We start from the raw sequence: 23731 nt of genomic DNA, 5'->3' as shown, positions 1-23731 counted from the left end.
GCATAATCTTTCCCTCAAGGAATGCTGGGCACTGTAGTTAACCCTCCCTCAAAGATGTATAGTTCCCGGGGTGGCCACTAGGGGCGCATCGGAAGATGGCTGACAATAACATCTCTCCGACCCACACAAGGTAATTAAGAGGCTGTGATGGGAGTAAACAGCCTCCCGCCCCCCCCAAGCGTGTGGGGGGGACTGCCCTTGCCTGCTGTGCCCTATACCACCCCCGAATTTGTGGAGGTGGGGGCACTAGGCAGAAAGCCCTTGTGCAGATCTCGGCACTCCTGGACGCTGTCTCTGGTTCGCGCCTCTAGCTGCAGCAACTTCAAAAGAAACAATTAGGAGGAAGCTAATGCACATATTTCAAGGAAGAAGGGGGAGTAAAGACTGCTAACTGAAGAGATCTCTGATAAACAAGACGGGTCGTAGGAACAAGAATAAATCATGAGAAGACACACTAAGGCTCGGTATGTTCGGCAACGGGACTGGATGGGGGAGGGGGGAAACTTTCCTTTCTTTTCTCTATGTGATTAACCAAGAATCCCCCCCCCCACAAGTCACAAGTCAGAAATGCCGTTTAAATGACTTAAGCTGTGGATTTAAGACTGTGTGGAGATAATTTTCTAACCAAAGCATGTTTTAAGAAGATCGTGGAAAGTATAAGAGCTTTGGAATGACGCAGCAAAAAATATTGTCACCATTTTGGCAAGTTCTGTCGACAGATTTATGTCTGAGAGGAGGAACAGAGCTGTTTTCATATTGTGGGTGAGCCTCCTCAGAGGGACTAAAGTGCGACAGATTTGCGAGATTAATGATGGAAAGAGTGCTGTTATTTATGGAAGTGATGATATATGGAAACCATCTTGATATGATGACAGGACGAACGGAAAAATTCACACAGGATTATAATTGATGTTTATCTGCTTAAGGAGATTATCAGAAGAGGTCATAAAGAAAAATAGAAAAATATACGAACATTATGAGATGTGGAAACAGCAAGATAAGACTGGATAGAATTATGAACATTATTTGGACAGATTTGTGGATATTAACGCAGCAGCAAGAAGATGATCGGAATCCCCCTTCGGAACTTGAAATATGGGTCACCCCAACAAAAATTTAAAATTTGGCTTTGTAATTCGGAATTTATGTGATGTGATTTGATTTGATTTGATTTGATTTGTCGGTTAATAAAAATTATTTTTTTTAAAAAACCAAAGATGTATAGTTCCCAGAAACCCTTTACAAACTACAGTGCCCAGAATTCTCTGAGGGGAAAGAATGGGCTTTGAATGGGCCTCAAAAATATGCTGTGTATGTAGCAACACTTCACTGAAGAGGAAGAAGTGGACAGAATCGCAGGTGTGTTTGCCTTGCAAACATCTGGCGATGGGAATGGGGGTTGTTGTTTTGTTTTATTATTTTCTGCCATGCCCCCTTCATTGTACTTTCTGAAGGGAATCTTCAAGGGACTGAACATGGCCACCCAGGCTCAAACATGTGCATCTCCTGGTCATAAAGCAGCTGTCCTCTCTTATATCCTGTACAAATGAAAACAGGAATGAGCTTCCTTCCTACATGAATGGGTCAGACATCAGAAAGGCTTCATCTGACCAAGAATCTAGATGTTTGCTTTCAGATAAACGACCCAACTAAATCACATTTTATAGTTCTCCAAAGAGAGAGAATATTGTATACATTCCTGGAACATCGGACATAAAGGTTTATTGAGGTTGTTGCTTTTTAATCCTTTATTTGAGAGAAATCAGTTACACTCCTCTGTTATAGAGCATTAACCCCTATTTATAAGGAAGACTACATAGAATGGATTCAGACATAACAACTCTCTCTCTTTCCCCCCTCTCTCTACATATACACATATGACCCTTACCTAGAACTCTGCTATGCAGCTGGAAATAAAATATTTTAAATGTGTTGCAATGTCAACACAAATAGAAGTTATTAATATTGCAGTTGCTGTATCAGGGGTTATTATTATGACTGGAATGTAATTGAAATTTATAAGATTTTGGAACGCGGAAATAAAGAAAATCACCAAACCATCAAATTTAGGATGCGGTGGGTCGCTTTATGTAAATTATATAATTCGGCATTTGAAATATTGGTATTAATAATTGTATTATAAATTGGTAAAGAGGCTATTATTGGACTGTAATTGAAAACTAACTAAAAAAAATATTAATAAAACGTTTTATTTGCGGCTGTATAGTCAAGTCCTTAAAGGCATCTGGGCACTCTTAAATTCTGCAGTACTTAAAAATGGGGACTGCTCTGGAAACAATAGAATCCTAAGAGCCAAAAGTGGAGTCCTTGAGTGGGCCCCTCAAAAAGAAATCCATTGCTTGCAATCCCCCAAAAAAACAAAACAAACAAACAAATATATTTTAGAAACTTCCAATAGCAACTGGCTAGTTTTGAACAGCAGTACAGTCATCCACACCTTTAACAGCAGGGCAAAATGAAGCAATGTCATTATTTATGGCATAACTAAACCTGGCTTTTTAAAAAAAAGTTTATTTATAATTCTGATTTATAACAAACAAAACATTTCATTTTAAAAAAATACATATCCAACCTCGATTTCCCTCCCCCCTCTCTGCAATTCCATAAATTTGCTCTCTCTTTTTTCTGCATATCCCAGTTAACTTTATTTATTCTTTTCTTCATCTGTTTCATATACTTTTTTTATTTAAAAAAATATAAGTTTTTACATTAGTCCTCTCCTCCTAACATCTTAATTTGTTTACAATTTGCTTGTAAATATTCCATCAGTGATTTCCATTCTTTACTAAAAGGCTTATTGTCTTGATTTCTTATTCTTCCAGTAAGTTTCGCCATTTCTGCATATTCCATTAATTTCTGTAGCCAATCTTCTCTTGTCGGGACTTCTTCTTTCCATTTTTGGGCAAATATAATTCTTGGAGCGGCAGCTGCATACATAAATAAATTTCTATATTGTTTAGCTAGATCTGATTCCACTATTCCCAAAAGAAAAGCTTCTGTTTTGGTTTTTGTTTTTGTTTTTTACAAATGTTATCTTAAACATTTTTTTCAATTCATTATACATAACTAAACCTGGCTTCGGCCTGAACGATGCTGGAGATTGACCCTCCTCTGGGCTTGTGGCAAGAGGGGAATCAGATACAAAGTCAGCCTGAAAATTCTTCTAATCCCTTTCTCACACATTCCAAGCAAAGGACGCAAGCCCTGTGCCTTCATGCTATAATTATATTTCCTGTGTTGCGGTATTGGCCCTTAGCACATCATGGAAGTGACATGGATCTAAAGTGAAGGAGACAAGAACCATGCTAATAATAGCTACGCCACATGAGCAATCCCATACCATCAGCAATTGAAGAGTTTGCTAAACCCCTAGCACAGTTATTATTTGGGGCTCAGATTTGTACAGGCTCTCACCTTGGATCTACAGAAGCTCATCAGTTCCTAAGGCAAAAAAAAAATATGTTCCATCCTGTGTTCCAAATGCTTCATTGCACTTGGAGGCTAATCTCCCCTCTGTTGAATTACAGATTTGGTGTAGGACATTTCAATTATTGGCTTCGGCTCAATTTAAGCCCTACCGGTCTACTACCCTTAGTATCGCAAGATTGTAATGAGAGCGCTTGGACTAAAATTGTCAACCCTAAAGCTTTACTTTCCTGGTTTATCACCACAACAGTTCTTAACAGTGGGATTCAGTAAAGCAAATACGGTAATTAAATTAGACAGCACCTATATGATATCGAGCAACAGAATAATTTGCCCACAGTAAGGACATTTTGTCCATGGTATGATTATTTTTCAATGGGACGCAGGTGGCACTGTGGGTAAAAGCCTCAGCGCCTAGGGCTTGCCGATCGAAAGGTCAGCGGTTCGAATCCCTGCGGCGGTGTGCGCTCCCGCTGCTCGGTCCCAGCGCCTGCCAACCTAGCAGTTCGAAAGCACCTCCGGGTGCAAGTAGATAAATAGGGACCGCTTACCAGCGGGAAGGTAAACGGCGTTTCCGTGTGCGGCTCTGGCTCGCCAGAGCAGCGATGTCACGCTGGCCACGTGACCAGGAAGTGTCTCCGGACAGCGCTGGCCCCTGGCCTCTTAAGTGAGATGGGCGCACAACCCCAGAGTCTGTCAAGACTGGCCCGTACGGGCAGGGGTACCTTTACCTTTACCTTTATGATTATTTTCCACCTAGTGGGCTTGCTGATCGGAAAGCCGGCGGTTCAAATCTGCGTGACAAGGTGAGATTCCTTTGCTTGTGCCAGCTTCTGCCAACCTAGCAGTTTGAAAGCACGCCAATGCAAGGTACCACTCTGGCAGGAAGGTAAATGGTGTTTCCATGCACTCTGGCTTCCATCTTAGTCCCCCATGCTCCAGTAGCAGTTTAGTCATGCTGGTCTGTGGACAAATGCCAGCTCCCTCAGCCTGAACGCGAGATGAGCACTGCAACCCCATAGTGGCCTTTGACTGGACTTAACCGTCCAGAGGTCCTTTACCTTAACTATTAACTCCCAGGTGCAATAGCCAAGGCTTTGGTTTAAGGTGGGCACTGAAGAAAAATTGTTTTGTGCCTTTAGGAACTGTATGACAAGCACAAATTCAACAGGTTAAGCATTTTCTACTATGTATGGAAGTGAGAGCTGGACCATAAAGAAGGCTGATCGCCGAAGAATTGATGCTTTTGAATTATGGTGCTGGAGGAGACTCTTGAGAGTCCCATGGACTGCAAGAAGAGCAAACCTATCCATTCTGAAGGAAATCAGTCCTGAGTGCTCACTGGAAGGACAGATCCTGAAGCTGAGGCTCCAATACTTTGGGCCACCTCGTGAGAAGAGAAGACTCACTGGAAAAGACCCTGATGTTGGGAAAGATGGAGGGCACAAGGAGAAGGGGATGACAGAGAACGACATGGTTGGACAGTGATCTCGAAGCTACCAGCATGAGTTTGACTAAACTGTGGGAGGCAGTGGAAGACAGGAGTGCCTGGCATGCTCTGGTCCATGGGGTCACGAAGAGTCGGACACAACTAAACAACTAAACAACAACAACAACAGCAACTATGGGGAAAGCTTCACCAAGACTCTTTCATGTTGTGTTACAGCAGCCTTGTAATGTTGTGCTATGCCCTCATAGCAGCCATTTTCTAACAGGCACCCACAGCACTTCCTCAAAATTTGTGTTTTGGCCACTGGCCCAAAAAAGTTGGCGACCCCTGAGCTAAGGATACATTTGTTCACTGGAAAGATTAAGGAAGATTAAACAGCTTTGCGCAGTGGCAGTATCGTAGCCAATGAGGTTAATCCGAGGCTCGATTATTGCTAATTGAAAACTTTTCCCAATACCCCGCCATGACGACTTGAAATATAGTCGGCAATGGCAAATATAGTCGGCAATGGCAAAATTTTGAAGATAAGTTATGGGAAGGTTCGTTGTGTTTTTTAATTGTTTCTATTTTTCTGTTTTTCTGTTTTTTATATTTTTTCTATTCTCTTCTTTCATTATTGTGATGTGTTGTCAAGTTTTTGTTTAACTTGGAGTTATCTCTTTCTCTTTTTGTAATATTTAAAACTTTAATAAATATTATTTAAGAAAAATAAAAATAAACAGGAATGTATTGGAAATTATTTAAGTATATGAAGATCTTTATTCATTCCTGGCAGAAGGTTGGACTAGATGATCAAATGTTTGCCCGTCTCGCTTGCTCATTTCAGCTTAACGACAGAATAACTGCAAGACAAGTGTGTCATTCCAAATAGAGACAATGAGCCCAAGGAAAATCCGGCAGCCAAGGTCCTTGGCTAAAACACTGTACCATCTCAGCGCCATGCCAAATTAAAATTAAAATTCGGCACCCAAGACATAGACATGCTTGATGCTTGCAAGCTCATCCTTCACACCAATTTATTAATTCCCAATGCTGAGTATGTCACACAATTTTTCACCCTTTGGGAATATGCCAGGCACTGTAACAAAAAGATCAAAGGAAGCTTTTAATATGAATAAGCATTAACCGTACAATATTTTCCTTAATTTCAAATCCTAGCCTCGCAGGCTTATATGAACCTTCCTATAACGCAACCCATGATTTGGCTATAGGGGGAACAGGGGAAATGATGGACGTTTTTAAACTCCATAATAAGCACCCCTAAACAAAGTCAGAAATACTCAGCGCCATCCTGTGCTATTCCTTCAGATCCGTCATTTTATAATCCGACAGACAGGAGTGTTGGATTATTTTGAAATCAGCCCTTTGATAAGTAAAAATAATATTCCTTCTGAAGCACGATGAGTGTCATGTCCTGCTTTTGGGCTTTTGGACGTGAGTGGCGCTTTGGGTTAAACCACTGAGCCTAGGGCTTGTCGATCAGAAGGTCGGCGGTTCGAATCCCCACGACGGGGTGAGCTCCCGTTGCTCCGTCCCTGCTCCTGCCAACCTAGCAGTTCAAAAGCACATCAAAGTGCAAGTAGATAAATAGGTACTGCTCCAGCGGGAAGGTAAACGGCGTTTCCGTGTGCTGCTCTGGATCGCCAGAAGTGGCTTAGTCATGCTGGCCACATGACCTGGAAGCTGTACGCCGGCTCCCTCAGCCAATAAAGCAAGATGAGCGCCGCAACCCCAGAGTCGGTGACGACTGGACCTAACGGTCAGGGGTCCCTTTACCTTTACCTAAGAGGTATCTGGTTGGCCACAGCGAGAAAAGAATGCTGGATTAAATGGTCCTCTGGCCTCATCCAACAAGTCTTTTCTCATGTACAGTCATACCTCGGGTTAAAGACGCTTCAGGTTGAGCATTTTCAACCTGCGATGACCCGGAAGTACCGGAAAGGGTTACTTCTGGGTTTTGCCGCTCACGTATGTGCAGATGCTCAACAGACATCACGTGCATGAGCAGAAGCGGCGAATCACAACCCGCGCACGTTCAGACGCAGCTTGCATTCTGCTCAGGTTGCCAACAGGGCTCTGGAACGGATCCCGTTCGCAACCAGAGGTACCACTGTACTTAATTATTTCTGAAACATGGAAAGTGAAATTTAGCTCTCCCTTTTTGTGGGGTGGGGGAAACAGTCTTAATTGTGCCTAAAAACCAAAGGCGATATCAGCAACAATGACCGAATTGCCGGGAGATTGTTGTTTTTGTTTTCCGAATGTCATGTATGCTGAATCTGCTGATCCAACAAGACTGACATTTCACCCATATGGGGATTGTGCCAATATCCATAAAGATCACTGCTGAGTTAAGTCAATTGGCAGATCATGACCTGCCATGGTAGGTACTGACCAAAACACAGACATAGCTAATTGATTGCTAGTTCTTCTTGGATGCAGATGGAACTAACAAACAGCTAGCGCTTTTCCCTTACTTGTGGATGAAATTTCACTCTCCTTTATGGTGCAGAAAAGGCAGCTCTCTTACCGAGAGGAGCCATCCATTTGGAACGATTTGTCAGATGAAAAGGAAAATATCTCTGTCCGTGAAATAACTCTGCTACCACAACAATGTATTTTAATCAGAAAAAAAGGTGTCAGAGAATCTAATGTCTGGTTATAAATGTGCATGCGGATTTTATTTTTAGTGCAGGTACTGTTCGTGGTGCTTTGTCTTTTTGTCCCTTTTTTGGTGAAAAAGTCATTTGGGTTTAATTGCCTGCTATCTGAGGTTGAACAGAGGATGTCATTCCTAGAGGTGCCACAATCACTTTGCAGTTATATACCGTCTCTGATTTACTTGGATGATTTTCTGGCTTCAGTTCTGTAGGCTTCCATGTACCATGTCTTTGGAATATTTGTTCAGTGAAAGCACTCAGAGTTCTTAAAATAGATTAAGCTGCGCCGCGGTCTCTGTTTAGAAGGCACGGGGAGGAGGAGACAAAGGGCAATTTCCAAAATCTAATTTTATAGTACACTAGTTAATGCTCAGATGCTGGCTGCGCCTTCCCCCCTCTCTGCAGTCTGTTATTTTTCATGAACGAGTAAGCTGGGGATCTGCAATGCAGCAGGAGTTGCTCTCTCCTGCCTATAATTTCCCCAACAATGGTTTTAGAATTCTGGCACAGGCTTGTCGGGGCTGCACTGATTTTTTTTGTCAATGAAAATTGCCAGATGAAAAGGGCTTTTCTATTTGCCAAGGCACAAGATTTTCATGAAAGGTACCCTTGTTTACTTTTCTTTCATGTTAAAATAATACCTAATATGAAATAGCCCACTATAGATTTTGATCTTTCCCCCTTATGGGATAACAGGACTAGGGATTCTCTCCTCTCTCTCTCTCTCTCTTTCTCTCTCTCTCTCTCTCTGTCTCTCTCTCTCCCCCCTCCCTCCCTCTTGTTCATTTGCTTCTTTCCTTCACCTGTGCTTCAGAATAATTTTTGAAAACAGTACAGTGGTACCTCAGGTTACATACGCTTCAGGTTACATACGCTTCAGGTTACAGACTCCACTAACCCAGAAATAGTACCTCAGGTTAAGAACTTTGCTTCAGGATGAGAACAGAAATCATGATCTGGCGGCGTGGCAGCAGCAGGAGGCCCCATTAGCTAAAGTGGTGCTTCAGGTTAAGAACAGTTTCAGGTTAAGAATGGACCTCCGGAACGGACTTCTGGGTTGGCGCCATCGCCGAATGGCGGACTCCCTCCGAGCTCTGGAGGGAGCCTGCTCGGCAGGGGCTGGGTTCTACCGCGCCGGCGACGCGGGGACCCTCAAAAACCATGGGAGCTGAAACCCATGGGCATGGTGACTCGGCGGGCACCGTTTGCGCCCCCCGACCCGCGAAGGAGCCTTTTTAAAGGCTGCGGAGCGGGTGACGGGGGGGTGGTGCTGTGAGTCCTCCGCTTCCCCTGCCGAGCGAAGCCGCATGCCATTCGACGGAGAGCGCTGACTTCTTCCATTGAAAATTTGGTCTTTAAAAGAATAACCCGTGAGTAATTGGAACTTGGATTAAAAAAGGGGGGAAATTCTATTTAAATTCGGAGCGAGCGGGGGAGGTGCAAAAAGGAAGTCAGCCTCCCCCCTGTTGTAGAGGAGCTAAAGCAAAGGATTTGACAACTAAGATCGAGTGCAACCTTTTTTTTGATAAAGTTATTAACTTCGCGATGGAAAATTATAAGACTGGGCTGGAGGAGAAAAGTGGAATGTGAATTAAAATGCAACCCCCCCCCCCGGAAACCCCGGGAGCGATCTGTAAGAGCGCCGGGAGAGGAGAAATAGAGGTTTTGACAGCTGTCAAAGGAGCTGTCAAAGTGGAAGAACAAAAAGAGAACTTTGTTACGAGGACTTTGCTGGTCACATTTGTTACAAATTGGATATAAATTGTTTAAAACAAGGAATAATAAGTTACTTTGACTGTTGGGTGTGATCGGGAAGGAAACTGAGTTATTATAATCCCTCTAGAGGAGCTGTGGGACACTACAAGTATTGCTGGCATCGAATTTGAATAGGACTTTTTATCGCCTGGGAAACTGCAGAAATGGAACACTATTTTGTCTACAGAGGTCTACACACTAAAGGAGACAATAGATTTATCTATTGAAGAATGGAAGGGACTTGACGTAATGTTTTGTTCCTGAATAACAAAGCCTCTGCAGAGGAATTAGAAGCTTTTTGGAATTAGAACATTTGTGCAGGACAGCAGGGGGGGGGGAGAGGAGGAGAGAGAACAACAAGAACAATAAGAATAACAAGAACTGGACAAAGTTGGAAGATAGACTCCTTCCAAGATTGGACATGTGAAACCAAAGATGACCAAAAGATGGCAAAGACTAATAAAAAGACGGTAAAGCGGACTGGTGAAGGACTCTGGTTTTAGATGTGGGAGCTCCAGGATGACAGTAGACATTGATGGACATTGGGAACGCAACCGGGAAAGGGGGGAAGGAAACTTGGAATCCAAAGGGTGTTAAATTACATTTTATTCTTTTTTTTATCTTTCTGTTTATCTTAATCTGTATTGCATATTAAAGAGGGGAACTCGTGGAAGGGAACAGGTCGATTTTAGGGGATGGGAAAATATATTTTTTTAATTGGGCCAATAATAATAATTTTAAAATTTGGGGTAAGAATTTGTTGAATCTATTTGAAAGAATTGGGATACAAGAGGGGGAGGGGAGGGGAAGTCCTGGAAAGATGCCAATGAAAATAAGGTTTTAAATTTGGATGTTTTTCTTTTTCTGTTATATTTGAAAATCTTTAATAAATATTAATTAAAAAAAAGAAGAATGGACCTCCGGAACGAATTACGTACTTAACCCGAGGTACCACTGTATTGCTTTCTCCTTCTAACATGGGGAGGACTAAACTGTGACCCTCCAGATGGTTGCTGGACTACAGATTCCACCATCCCTCACCACTGGCCACGATGGGAGCTGGAGTCCAAGAAAATCTGGAAGGTCACACAGGTTAGTCACCCTGTCCTATGATGAGCTCTGAAATTAGGGATCAAAGAGGCAGTACGATGACGTCAGAGTCCCCTATGTGATAACCAGTGCTTTTTTTCTAAAAAAATTTTAGGGTAGGGGTACTCTCATTCTCCTACTCATATTGAAATCATGCCCCTCAATGAGGTCAAAATTTGATTCACAAAATGTTTAGGGGTATGCGTACCCCTGCGTCCCCTCAGAATAAAAGCACTGGTGTTAACATAACACAAAATAAGTAGGATGGATTGCCTGTACCCTGTATTTCCTGATAAAGGAACACAGCCTATCAGATTCAGCTTGATTTATCTATTTAAATCATTTCTGTATACACCGCTTTATATTTCACAAAATTAATTCAAAGCATCTTATCTTAAAACATCCAATAGAACGTTACAAACTACGCAAACCAAATATTGCAAGTGAAGCGGAAGTATAAAATACACATATAAAGCAGATTAATCAGAAGACACGAAAAGAATAAAAATAAAAATCAGGTACAAAATTGCAGTGAAATTCCACATGTACAGCATCACTAGCAACTAAGCAGAATAACTGAAATAGAACCCGTATCTCACGGTGACATCTCCCAAATACATTCTTCGCAGTCTTCCATGTACAGACTTCACTCTCATGCTTCCCTACCAATCATGCAGATAACACAGCTAATCCCCAGCCAACCATTTTTCTCAAAGCAAGTGTCTGGTCTACAGAAAATTCCTGACAACACTAAGCAGAATTTATGACCGGATCATTCACTCCCAGCCAAGTAGATCTTACTCTGTACCAGCTCAGCTTCTCACAAGGAGCAATATTCTCATATATATATATATATATATATATATATATATATATATATATATTGTAATGGTGTTTGGGGTTGCTTGTGCGTAAAGCGCAAACTGCTCCAGGCTGAGTAGTTTGGACCAAACTTTCCCCCCACGCTGGACAGTCAGTACACCATGACTGTCTCAATCACTGGCAGAATCCGTCAGTGGGCGTTTCCTGAATTTCTTCCAACATAAGAGTTCTTTCACACCCAATCGTCGTCTCCCTTCTCTGCACGAAAGCTGTCTGCGCAGAGTGGGCGTCCCCAGAGGAGGTCCTGTGCTCTCCCCGCTGGCTTCACTGGAAGAGTCCTGGAGCCTTTTCTCCGCAGCTCCCTCGGACTCCCCTTTCTCCCTGGTGTCACCTCTATCTCCTTCCCCAGCAGAAGCGTCCTCTCTCCCTTTGCTGGTTCCCTCTCCAGCATCATCATTAGGGAGCCTCAGCGCCACCCTTGACTCCGATGGCAGTTCCCTGACATATATATATATGGTCTTTTGTGGGTCCTATTATTAATCATTTCCTCCTGCATTTTTTATGATAGTCCAAATCCTTTACCTCTTCCATTATGTCCAGAATTCACCTTAAACTACAAGTGATATTTCAATCCTACCAACGATTTTAACTGTTCGCAATGGTCTTCAAGATAAGTTATAAAATTTCCCCATTCCTTATTAAAATTTTGGTCTTCCTGATTTCTAACTCTTCTGGATATTTAAGCCATTTTGGCATAGTTTATTAACTTCATCTGCCATTCTTCTGTGGTAGGGACTTTATCTTCTTTCCACCTCTGGGCCAGTAACATCCGTGCAGCTGTGGTTGCATATCTGTGATGGCTTGAGAATACTCTTCGCAAGAAATGCTTCTGCTCACTCAGAGATACATAGATACAGCCTTTATTTTACATATGTACAAGCAGCACACATAATTACACGTCCAAATACTGTGAGTCAGATTCCCGGAGTGATTTACGTCCGCCCCTTTTCCAGCAGAAGAGGCGCGGCATTCTCAACTGATGTCTCTGCCCTCTCTGCTTTAACCCTCTCCGTTCCTGAGCAGATGGAACTGGCACAGCATCGCTGCCAGTACCAGAACTTCCTGTTCTGAGTTGAGGCTCTGCTCCAGCATCTGAGAGCCTTTCCTCCTCCTGGCTTCCCCCCCTTCCTGCACTGGCTCTTCCTGCCCCCCTTCCTCTGCTCGTCTCTCCTCCTCCCCTTCGTACTCCGTCAATACCATGACAATATATAAATAGTCTTTTCTTTGCCCACACTGGAAGAATGGCAGATGCAACTGATGGACTATATGGAACTGGCGGAGATGACTGGCAGAATCCGAGACCTGGGAGAAGAACTGGTGGAGGAGGACTGGAAGAAATTTAAGGACTATCTACAAAAATACTGTAAATTGTACGAGTGTTAAGAAGGATGTAAGATTAGTAATAACATGGCTCCGACAAACTAGTTATAAGGAATAAAAATCTAAACGTAATTGAAAGAAAAGACAAATTTTGGATAAATAGTATGTTATAATTAAGTTTTCAAAAGAGTGACTTAAATTCTAAAATTTGAGATTTAATATTGGAAAATTACATTATATGAATCGAAACAAGTTAATAATTTGCTAGCAAGATTTATGAGTTTAGAATGCAGGAACAAGAGATGTGAGGAGGCCCAAAGATGAGAATGAAATGTGGATATTGGAAAATACTATGTTATTATCTATGTCTTTTATGGTTTAAACAAAATTTTAATAAATATCATTATAATATATATATATATATATATATATATATATATATATATATAGTCTTTTCTGCTCCCTTGGGATTTTGGCACCTAGAATTCCTAAAAGGAAGGCTTCAGGCTTTTTAACAAAAGCTATTATTTTAAACGGTTTCCCCCCAACTCATTATATATCATTTCCCAAAATCCTTTTACTCCCTTACAATTCCACCATGTTTTATACATTTTTGCTAATTTACTAGGCATTAAATACCATCGGTACCTCATTTTCATAGAATTTTCTCTCGGTGTATAACATTCCGTGAACTTTAAGTCCCAGATATTCAGCAATTTTTTAATACATAAAAACACATTAGAACCCAGAGCATCACTCTGAGCAGCAAAAAAAAAAAAATTCTAGTTACCCCCAATCACTTTCTCCTACAGGATAATAAATCCAAAAGGTATAAAATCTAAGAGGCTGGAAACTCTGCAGAGCCAACCCTGAAGGAATTACTCTAAGGGACAATCTACTTTGGTGTCAGCCATTTGTTGATGGCTCGTAGTGGCCCTCTTTATCTAGTCAGTGGGCTGGGAGGCACGTCAATGAGTTGCTGCTGTTTCTACTCTCCTCCTTTGGAATCAGCAAAAGCATTCTGGCTGGTAAGGCCACAGGGAACAGGGTGGACGGATAGGTAGAGTAGCCTCTCCCCTGATTTGAGACCCCACCCCTCTCCGCTCGCAAGCAGCAGCAGTTGTTAGAAGCAAAGCAAGTCGCCAAGCCAATTCAGAATATATGATGATGATTGAAATATACTTGGAGTCGAGAGTGGATTACATGCTCTTTATTCAGCTCATAGTGGTGAGGAGGAAAATGGAAGTTCCCTCAGGATGTCTGCTTTATGTACATTATTTACACAATGGGCCCCACGTGATTGGCTAATTCCAGCATTCACCTGTAGGCCAATCAGGTTGCGGATTCACTTCCACCTGGAGCTGGATTGGGTGGCTCCTGTGGACCAATCAGACTGCTGCATTCTGGATCCTATTGTTCTAGGACCAATCAGACTGCTGCATTCTGAATCCTATTGTTCTAGGACCAATCAGACTGCTGCATTTTGGATCCTGTTCAACTCAGTACATAACAATGATGTCACAAAGCCAAATTAGAAGGAGGGCAGTGCTTCTTTTGTGAAGGAGGACTGACTCAGAACAACCATTCAAACCAAGTCCCAGATCACAGGTACTGTATTGCCAAAGAAAGTCGTGTTTCACCAAGATAAGCATCTTCCTGTTTTGTTTATTCATGCATGTCCCAAAAGTTGTACGAGTAGCAGAAGAGCCCATTGGTTTTGCTGGGTGAGGTACCTATGGGGGTATTAAGTGCATATGGATCTCTGGGTAGTGGGCAGGTAAGTTAAGCCAGAGCCTTCTGTATACTACAGTAAGATAAAAGGTAAACTACCCCTGGACGGTTTAAGCCAACTATGGGATTGCTGCGCCCATCTCACTTTCAGGCAGAGGGAGCCGGCGTTTGTCCACAGACAGCTTTCCATGTCATGTGGCCAGCATGATTAAACTGCTTCTGGCACAGCAGAACACCGTGACGGAAACCAGAGCCCACAGAAATACCATTTGCCTTCCCGCCACAGTGATACCTATTTATCTATTTGCACTGGCGTGCTTTCAAACTGCTAGGTTGGCAGGAGCTGGGACAAAGTGACAGGAGCTCACCCCGTCGTGGGGATTTGAACCAACAACCTTCTGATCGGCAAGCCCAAGAGGCTTGGTGATTTAGAAGTACCCTACATGGTTGTTTTTACCCATTGAATTTAATGGAAATGAGAGTTCCATGTAAGGAAAAGTGCTGTACATGGAACAGAATTTCCTCTTCCACTGAAGTGAATGGAGAAGACTTTGCATATTGCCCAGCATCTACTATGAAGCTCCCAGGGTGACAAGAAACCAGAGGTAACTTTGTTTGCAAGTGAAGCTTAGTTCATATTTATTTTGCTATAATTTTATTCTATAGTTCTTTTGGAATTAAGGGAACACATATAAAACTGCTTCTGTTTACACACGCCTTCATTGGTCTTTGCCTATTTCATTTTTTCATGGGTTTTCAGAAGGTAACAGTGTATCTTTGATTTTTTTAAAAAGAGAGCACAATGGATCTCGTAAATATCAAAAACCAGACCTTGGCTGAACAATACAATGATTGTAAAATTAAGATTTGCCTTTCAATTTGAAAAGGAAATTTCTTTGACATTTAAATGCACTGGAGACAGATACAGAAAGTAGGCAAATGTCACCTAGTGAGGCAGGGAGGGGGACATTATGCAAGAGACCGTTGAGATTTACAGCCCCCTTGTATTTATTTTTTAAAAGACATACAGTAATCTCCAGTTAGCTCAGCACAAGATCATTCATTCTAAATCAGCAGAAACAGATTTATTCCATATTCCAGAAGACAGAGAGTTGGATCCAGATGTACTGATCCACAGGTGGAAAGGCTCCTCCTTCCATTCATGAAAGTGAGTGGGATTCAGCAGAGGTATTTGAAAGTGATGGGAAAATGTCGGGTAACAATCGCTTGACACAGCGTCGTATAACCTCTTTGCAGAATGATAAACAGTGGATATTGTATAGGTGTGCCATATTTCCTCTTTTTCCAGGACACGCCCTCTTTTTCATGTAATTCGAGAGTCATCATAGCGATCCATAGTTAACAGTAGAAGTCGGCAAATGTGTCTTCTTTCTTGCTCTTCAAAATATGGCAACCCTAACGCTGTATAAAGGTAAAGGTAAAGGGACCCCTGACCGTTAGGTCCAGTCGTCACCGACTCTGGGGTTGTGGCATTCATCTCGCTTTATTGGCCGAGCGAGCCGGCATACAGCTTCCGGGTCATGTGGCCAGCATGACTAAGCCGCTTCTGGCAAACCAGAACAGTGCACAGAAATGCCATTTACCTTCCCGCTGGAGTGGTACCTATTTATCTACTTACACTTTTGACGTGCTTTCGAACTGCTAGGTTGGCAGAAGCTGGGACAGAGCAACGGAAGCTCACCCCGTCATGGGGATTCGAACCACCAACCTTCTGATCAGCATGTCCTAGGCTCTGTGGTTTAACCCACAGCGCCACCCGCGTCCCTATAATGCTGTATAACTCCCTGCAAACATCATGTAAACAAATCAGGAAGAATAAGGAATAAACAGGTCATCTTCAAAACAATCTTAGATGTACTTTCTGCACATTGCTATTGTCTCATATGCATGTTGCAAGTTTACTTGCTTTTACTCTGAATACTCCCCATGTCCAGTTCTTCCACTCCTGCTCTTGATTCTGAAATTTCCACACACAATACGTGGCTGGTGAGCTATATTCACCTTGTGTAAATCCCTCGTGTAAATCACCGTGTCTCTATTACTGTCTTCCTCCATGGAGCACAGTATCTTCCCAACCGCCCTTATCTGCTAAAAACACACAGGCTTTAATGTGCAAATTAATGATCACCACTATTAAGAAATATCATAGGGTGGACTGATAGTACGATGCAGTCATTTACTGGCAGGAAGACAAGACATATTGAAGTCCTGGATATGAAAGCAAAAAAAAAAAAAAAAATCATCTGAAGGGTTTAAAAAACATAATCACATGAGAACAGCGAAGCAGTCTAATTTAGGTTTCTAGCTAAGCCTGTTTAGTGCTTGGAGGCAGACTCTCAACACTGCCAAGGGATGCTTTTCAGGCCTCGATGGTAGTGTTGGAGGAAGGGCTCAGTTTGCTAGACTCTGAGGAACATTTTTGGACAAGGTGATCTTGTATGAAACATTCAGGTTCTATCTGAACTGCAATGAAACCTGACTGCTGGCACATAATATGCAGCAATAAAATTGACTTTGAAGGGGAAAGCCAACAGAAGCTGAGGAACATCCAGTTCAGGGGTGATCAGGAATAAAAATATTCTGGATCGCTGAAGCAGAGTGCAGGTAGAATTAGGGAAGGAGTGTATCAAAACACCCAGTGGCCATTTAAAGAGGTCTAAGTTTCCTAGGAAAACTTGTACAGATGATGTGCTGTACAGGTCCAATTCAAAGGGAGTGACAATCTGCTATTATCTACTAGGGATCTGCAGACTCTACCTCCTAGGATGAACAAACTATAAAGCAGAGGGTCAAACCTTGGGCAGAGAATGAGGCGCAAAGGTGGAAAACCTGTGGCTCATCAGATGTTTAGTTATGCATTGCATTTATAGCCCACCAGGTACGCAGGTGGCACAGTGGTTTAAACCACTGAGCCTCTTGGGCTTGCTGATCAGAAGGTCAGCAGTTTGAATCCCCATGACGGGGTGAGCCCCCACTGCTCTGTCCCAGCTCCTGACAACCTAGCAGTTCGAAAGCACACCAGTGCGACTAGATAAATAGGTACTGCTGCGGCGGGAAGGTAAACGGTTTTTCCGTGCACTCTGGTTGCCATCACAGTGTTCCATCGCACCAGAAGTGGTTTAGTCATGCTGGCCACATGACCTGGAAAGCTGTCTGTGGACAAATGCCGGTTCCCTCGGCCTGAAAGTGAGATGAGCACTGCACACCATAGTCGCCTTTGACTGGACTTTGTCGCAAATTCTCTGCGGCGCTTTAGCATAAATGCTCAGAGTTCTAGGTTCTTCAGTGCAGTATATATTTATTGTGAGCTATATATACAAATAGGGACGTGGGTGGCGCTGTGGGTTAAACCACAGAGCCTAGGACTTGCCAATCAGAAGGTCAGCGGTTCGAATCCCAGCAACGGGGTGAGCTCCCGTTGCTTGGTCCCTGCTCCTGCCAACCTAGCAGTTTGAAAGCATTTCAAAGTGCAAGTAGATAAATAGGTACCACTCCGGCGGGAAGGTAAACAGCATTTCCGTGTGCTGCTATGGTTAACCAGAAGTGGCTTAGTCATGCTGGCCACATGACCCGGAAGCTGTACGCCGGCTCCCTCAGCCAGTAAAGCGTGATGAGCGCTGCAACCCCAGAGTCGGCCATGACTGAGCCTAATGGTCAGGGGTCCCTTTACCTTTATATATGCAAATATCTACAGGCTATAATACATGAGCAGTTCATACAGCCAAACAGAATACCTGGCTGCACCTTAAGGGACATAGGAAGACCTCTAACTCTCTTTTTCTGACCACACTCCTCTGCACCACCACCTTACTGCTGGACAGGTTTCCTTTTTAAACCAATGACAGTCAATCAACTGTCAGCACATTACTGCAGAGTCATTCTGACTCAGCACTTCCATAGAAAGTATCGCAGGTTGATTGCATCAGCCAGTTGCATCAGCTAGCAAACTCAAGCCTGCATACTTACTATCTCACACAGCATTCTGTGAATCCCGACAGACTTAACCTGTCCTTTACCTACCTTTACCTTTAGAGCCCACCTTTTTTATCCAAGGAGCGAAAGATGGCATGCATGGTTCTCCACCTTCTCAATTCATCCCCAGAATAACCCTCTGAGGTAGGTTAGACTGAGAGGCAGTGACTGGCCCAAGGTCACCCAGTGAGCTTCATAGCCAAGTTGGGGATTTGATCCTTCATCTCCTAAATCTCAACCCAGCACTCTAACCACTGCACCACATGGCGCCAATGTTTTTGGACTAAAACTCCTATCATCCCCAATCATTGGCCATGCCATACTGGCTGGGGTTGATGACAGTCGGAGTCCTTCAACATCTTTAGGTCAGAGTCTCTCCATACAAATTGCTTATTATATTGTCCATGCTAATTTTTCCATGTTCAAACTGTACCCGAAAGTCCAATTTAAAAGGGCTGTTTTGTTGATATTCAGAAAAGTATTTCATCCTTGGCTGAATGGTTTTACAATTTTGCATTCGGGAATTAAAGCAGTGGTATGTGTGTATATCTGTGTGAGAATAATTTCAAAGGTCATTGACTGAGATTTCTAAGCAAATCAATAACTCTGGAAACCTAAATCCTTGAGGGGGATCGCAATTTAATTCCTGATATTGATCAAAAGCCGAGCCAAAATTAAAGTAAATAAAGTATTGACCCAGAAGGTCAGAATTTATTTAAGAGAATCCTGCCTTATGAAAAATCTTTCCCCTAAGTGATATGTTGTTGCAGTCAAGAGAAAATGGGCAAAAAAAAACTTTGCTGAAGCACAAAAAGTAAGACACGAGCTTCACAAACTTAAAGGAACTTTATAAAAAAAAAATACCGGTACTCTGGATCCATCACACGTCCCTCGTCTGAGTTTAGTCAGCTTTGATCTGATGATTTACAACAGATAATTGAATTTACGTTATTTCCATGATACCATTCCTTGGCTGAAACTCATTATCGCACATTGCCAAAGTGAAATAATGAAGCATAATGCAGATGCTAGGGGAATTGGAGTTGACATTTTCACTTCAAGCTTTTGGATTAAATCAAACTTGGAGACAGGCGCAATTTGGTGCTGCAAACTCAGAAGATATCAAAGGGACAGCTGGAACTCACCAGAACTCAGGTGAGCACAATTGACATTATAAGAGAACAAGGGGAAAGGTCATGATGAGTTCTAGCACCTCTTTTTCTAGGAAAATAGCACCGAGTGTTTAAACGAAAGTGTTTCATTCTGCTCTGTTTTTCCTCTCTCCTTGTGCCACCTTTATCCTGAGACTGCAAAAAAACAAAGGAAGTTCTTCAAAAACAAAAGTCAGTCCTAGCACCTTTCTTTTTCTTTGCCTTTCCCCCACTTCACCCCTTGAAATTATCAAACACAAATCAGTTTTCATCTTTTGACATTTTCTATTAAATGGAGAAAACAGGTTATTTATTGGGCAGAGCCACTTTTGCAGCTGTTGTTAAAGTTGCAAAACAACGAAGTGTGGGATAGAGCACCAGATAAGTTTCTGGAACAACAATGGGATATCAGCTCCGCCCAAGGCAAGATGGAGAACAGCAACAACCAGGGGGAAATAGACATAATATTTTACAAGGACAGGAAGAAACAACACAGACAGAATAATTGCCACACACAGGAAGAACAAGGTGATTGTTTGAGTGCCTCACTTGTAGATTTATAAATCATTTAATGTGTCAACAGAAATAGAAGTTATTAATATTGCAGTTGTTGTATAATGGGATTATTACTATGACCGGTATGCAATTGAAATTAATAAAAGATTTTGGAATGCAGAAATAAAGAAAATCATCAACCATCAATTCTAGCACATGGGGAACACTTTATCTAAATTATATAATTTGGTATTTGAAAAATAGGTATAATCAATTGCATTATAAATTGGTATTGTTATAATGAGACTATTATTGGATTGTAATTGAAAACTAATAAAATAATAATAATTATTATTATTATTAAAAATAATTTTATTAAATGAGAAACAGTTATCAAATGTTACTGGCATGTTTTTTAAGCATCTATTTCATACCTTCCAACACTCCTCAGATGAAAATAGGGACATTTCTCACTCCCCCACAAATGACCCTTCTCAACCCCCCATTTTTTATTGCTGTCACCCCACAGAGCATTTCCACCATCATGACAGCAGCAGGACAGAGAGCACACACACACCCGATGTCCCAAGAAAACCCCTTAATTCTGATTTTATGTTATATTATTCTTTGGTAGATCTACAAAAGGAAAAACTCACAGTGGCCATGGAGAAGTCATAGAGAGGCAACAGGGTGCTCCCTCACAGCCAGTGTGGCCACCACCACTCGGGACAAGCAACAGCTCATCCTCCTCCTCAACCTGAGGGGTTGCAGCATTGGTGGGGGAAATAGCGACATTCCAGGATCAATCAGAAGCTGGGGTGGTTTTCCTAATTCCAGTACTGTCCCTGGGAAATAGGGATGCTCGGAGTGTATGCTATTTGTTTACTCAGGGGGTCATCAAACTTTTTCAGCTATGGGCCCGTCCACTGTCCCTCAGACCTTGTGGGGGGGGGCCGACTATATTTTTTGAGGGGGAAATGAATGAATTTCTATGCCCCACAATAACCCAGAGATTCATTTTAAATAAAAGCACGTGTTCTACTCATGTAAAAACACCTGGCAGGCCCCACAAATAACCCAGAGATGCATTTTAAATAAAAGGACCCATTCTACACATGTAAAATCACGCTGATTCCCAGACCGTCCGTGGGCCAGATTTAGAAGGCGATTGGGCCAGATTCAGGCCCCAGGCCTTAGGTTGCCTACCCATGGTTTACCTCTATAAAGATCTAAGCCTTTCTGTGGCTACACGATACTGTGTCTCGCTATTTTCTGTACCACAAACAAACACGGCACATTGGTATTTTGTTCTTCACAACGTAGCTCCCCCACCCACCCACAATTTTTGAATTATTTATTTATACTTTTCAATTTTATACATTTCACTAATGTTATACATTTCACTAATTTTACAATCATTTTGACTGACTGGCTAGCTCCCCTACCTCTGCTTCTCAGAGTAGTTATTTCTTTTCTTTTTCAATTTTTATTTATATTTTTCATATATATACATTTCACTGATTTCACAATCATTTTTGACATTTTGAAACTTGACTTCCTTGCCCCTCTTTCTGTGGTTCCTTAAATTTGTTTTTAGTATCTTCTGCATATCCAAATTAACTTAATTTGCTCATTTATTCCTCTTCTTTAAATATATACTCTTATAAAACTGCAGGTTGTCACAATAATCCTGCCAATATTCTTATCTGTTTGTAATTTCTCTGTAAATATTTTAAAAAAACCATTTCCATTCTTTTATTAAAAAATTGTTATCTTGATTTCTCATTCTTCCTGTAAGTTTTGCCATTTCTGCATATTCCATAAGTTTTTGTAACCATTCTTCCTTTGCTTGGACTTATTTCCATTTTGGGGCAAGTAACATTCTTGCCTGCGCAATGTCATTTTAAGACTGCTCTCGAAGCTCATTCTTGGATTGGAAAGCTCATTTATTTCTACACAAGGTCCTAACCAGGGATCCCACTCCACAACTCTAACGCTAATAATTTATCAGCTTCTTATAGCAAAATTCAAGCTTAAACTGAAGAAAGTAGGAAAAAACACTCGGCCGGTCAGATACAATCTAAATCAAATCCCTTATGAATACACAGTGGAAATTAGGAACAGGTTTAAGGATCTAGATTTGGTGGACAGAGTGCCTGAAGAACTATGGATGGAGGTTCGCAACATTATATAGGAAGCAGCAACAAAAACCATCCCAATGAAAAGGAAATGCAAGAAAGCAAAGTGGCTGTCCAACGAGGCCGTACAAATAGCGGGGGAGAGAAGGCAAGCAAAATGTGAGGGAGATAGTGAAAGATACAGGAAACTGAATGCAGATTACCAAAAATAGCAAGGAGAGACAAGAAGGCCTTCTTATACGAGCAATGCAAAGAAATAGAGGAAAACAACAGAATGGGAAGAACCAGAGATCTGTTCAAGAAAATTGGAGATATGAAAGGAACATTTCGTACAAAGATTACCATAATAAAGGACAAAAGTGGTAAGGACCTAACAGAAGCAGAAGACATCAAGAAGAGGTGGCAAGAATACACAGAGGAATTATACCAGAAAGATATGGATGGCTCGTACACCCCAGGTAGTGTGGTTGCTGCCCTTGAGCCAGAAGATTAAACCTATCCATTCTTAAGGAAATCAGCCCTGAGTGCTCACTGAAAGGACAGATCATGAAGCTGAGGCTCCAATACTTTGGCCACCTCATGAGAAGAGAAGACTCCCTGGAAAAGACCCTGATGTTGGGAAAGATGGAGGGCACAGGGAGAAGGGGACGACAGAGGACGAGATGGTTGGACAGTGTTCTCGAAGCTACCAGCATGAGTTTGACCAAACTGTGAGAGGCAGTGGAAGACAGGAGTGACTGGCGTGCTCTGGTCCATGGGGTCACAAAGAGTCGGATTCGACTAAACGACCAAACAACAACTTGCCCTGTGACCTGCTAGTGAAGAGGTTTTCCGCTGTTCATCAATATAGAACCAAAGACGCAGAGAGGTAGATTAGATAGCTAATGCTCAGTAGGTGCAGGAACAACGGAAGCTTGACTATAAAGGAATAAATTTCATTTTACATACTTGTAAAAAGCTGAACATGGATTAAAAGCCATATAAGCAAACTTAGCAGTGTCAGTTGAGAGTAGTGTCAGTTGAGTGCTGGTGGTTGCTAGGTTGCGGAGGTCCTTGTGACACGCCCTTCATTGTGACACCTCCCTCTGCTGGCTCCTTGATCACTAGGGCTCTAGAGGCATAGCGATCTCTTTTGGTTTGATCATTCAGGAAGTAAGAAAGAAAGTGGATGGAGATGTAAGTAGACTTTCTCATCAACACCTGCATTCTGTGATGGTAATACTCCATGGTAGTCTTAGGAAGCATTTAAAATATTAAAATCAGGTTTCCCGGCCACTCTGGGCAGCTCCCACCATTAAAAACATGATAAAACATCAAACATTAAAAACTTCCCTAAGCAGGGCTGCCTTCAGATGTCTTCTAAAAGTCTTCTAAAAGCTGGGCCACACCATTTGCTGCAGGGAATGCCAAACTCTCAGTGAGTTTATAATCCATAGTTCAAGGGAGGAGCAAAGAAAAAGAGAGGGCAGAAAGGGAGAAACAGAGGAAAGAGAAAACAGAGGAAAGAGAAAAGCAATGGATTGAATATGCAGAAATGCAGTGATGTTTAAAACAAAGCAAAATGGGATGAAGCCAAGGGCTTCACAGAAGACCTTGGGTTTGAAGGAAGAGAGAGGCTGG

General features: G+C 42.2%; 1 long non-coding RNA gene across 1 annotated transcript; it reads right to left on the bottom strand.

Moving 5' to 3' along the window:
• Window positions 1–5636: 5636 nt before the first annotated feature.
• On the bottom strand, window positions 5637–23225 carry LOC307212772. Its single transcript, XR_013837201.1, has 4 exons — window positions 23060–23225; window positions 19541–19628; window positions 15363–15484; window positions 5637–5975 (listed from the first exon to the last, which is right to left on the bottom strand). It is a non-coding gene; the product is annotated as an uncharacterized lncRNA (long non-coding RNA).
• Window positions 23226–23731: the final 506 nt, after the last annotated feature.

The sequence above is a fragment of the Podarcis cretensis genome (assembly GCF_951804945.1).
Source record: "Podarcis cretensis genome assembly, chromosome: 3".
In the NCBI taxonomy this organism is placed as follows: domain Eukaryota; kingdom Metazoa; phylum Chordata; class Lepidosauria; order Squamata; family Lacertidae; genus Podarcis; species Podarcis cretensis.
The sequence above is the reverse complement of the archived record's forward strand: the minus strand, read 5'-3'. Positions and strand labels throughout refer to the sequence as shown.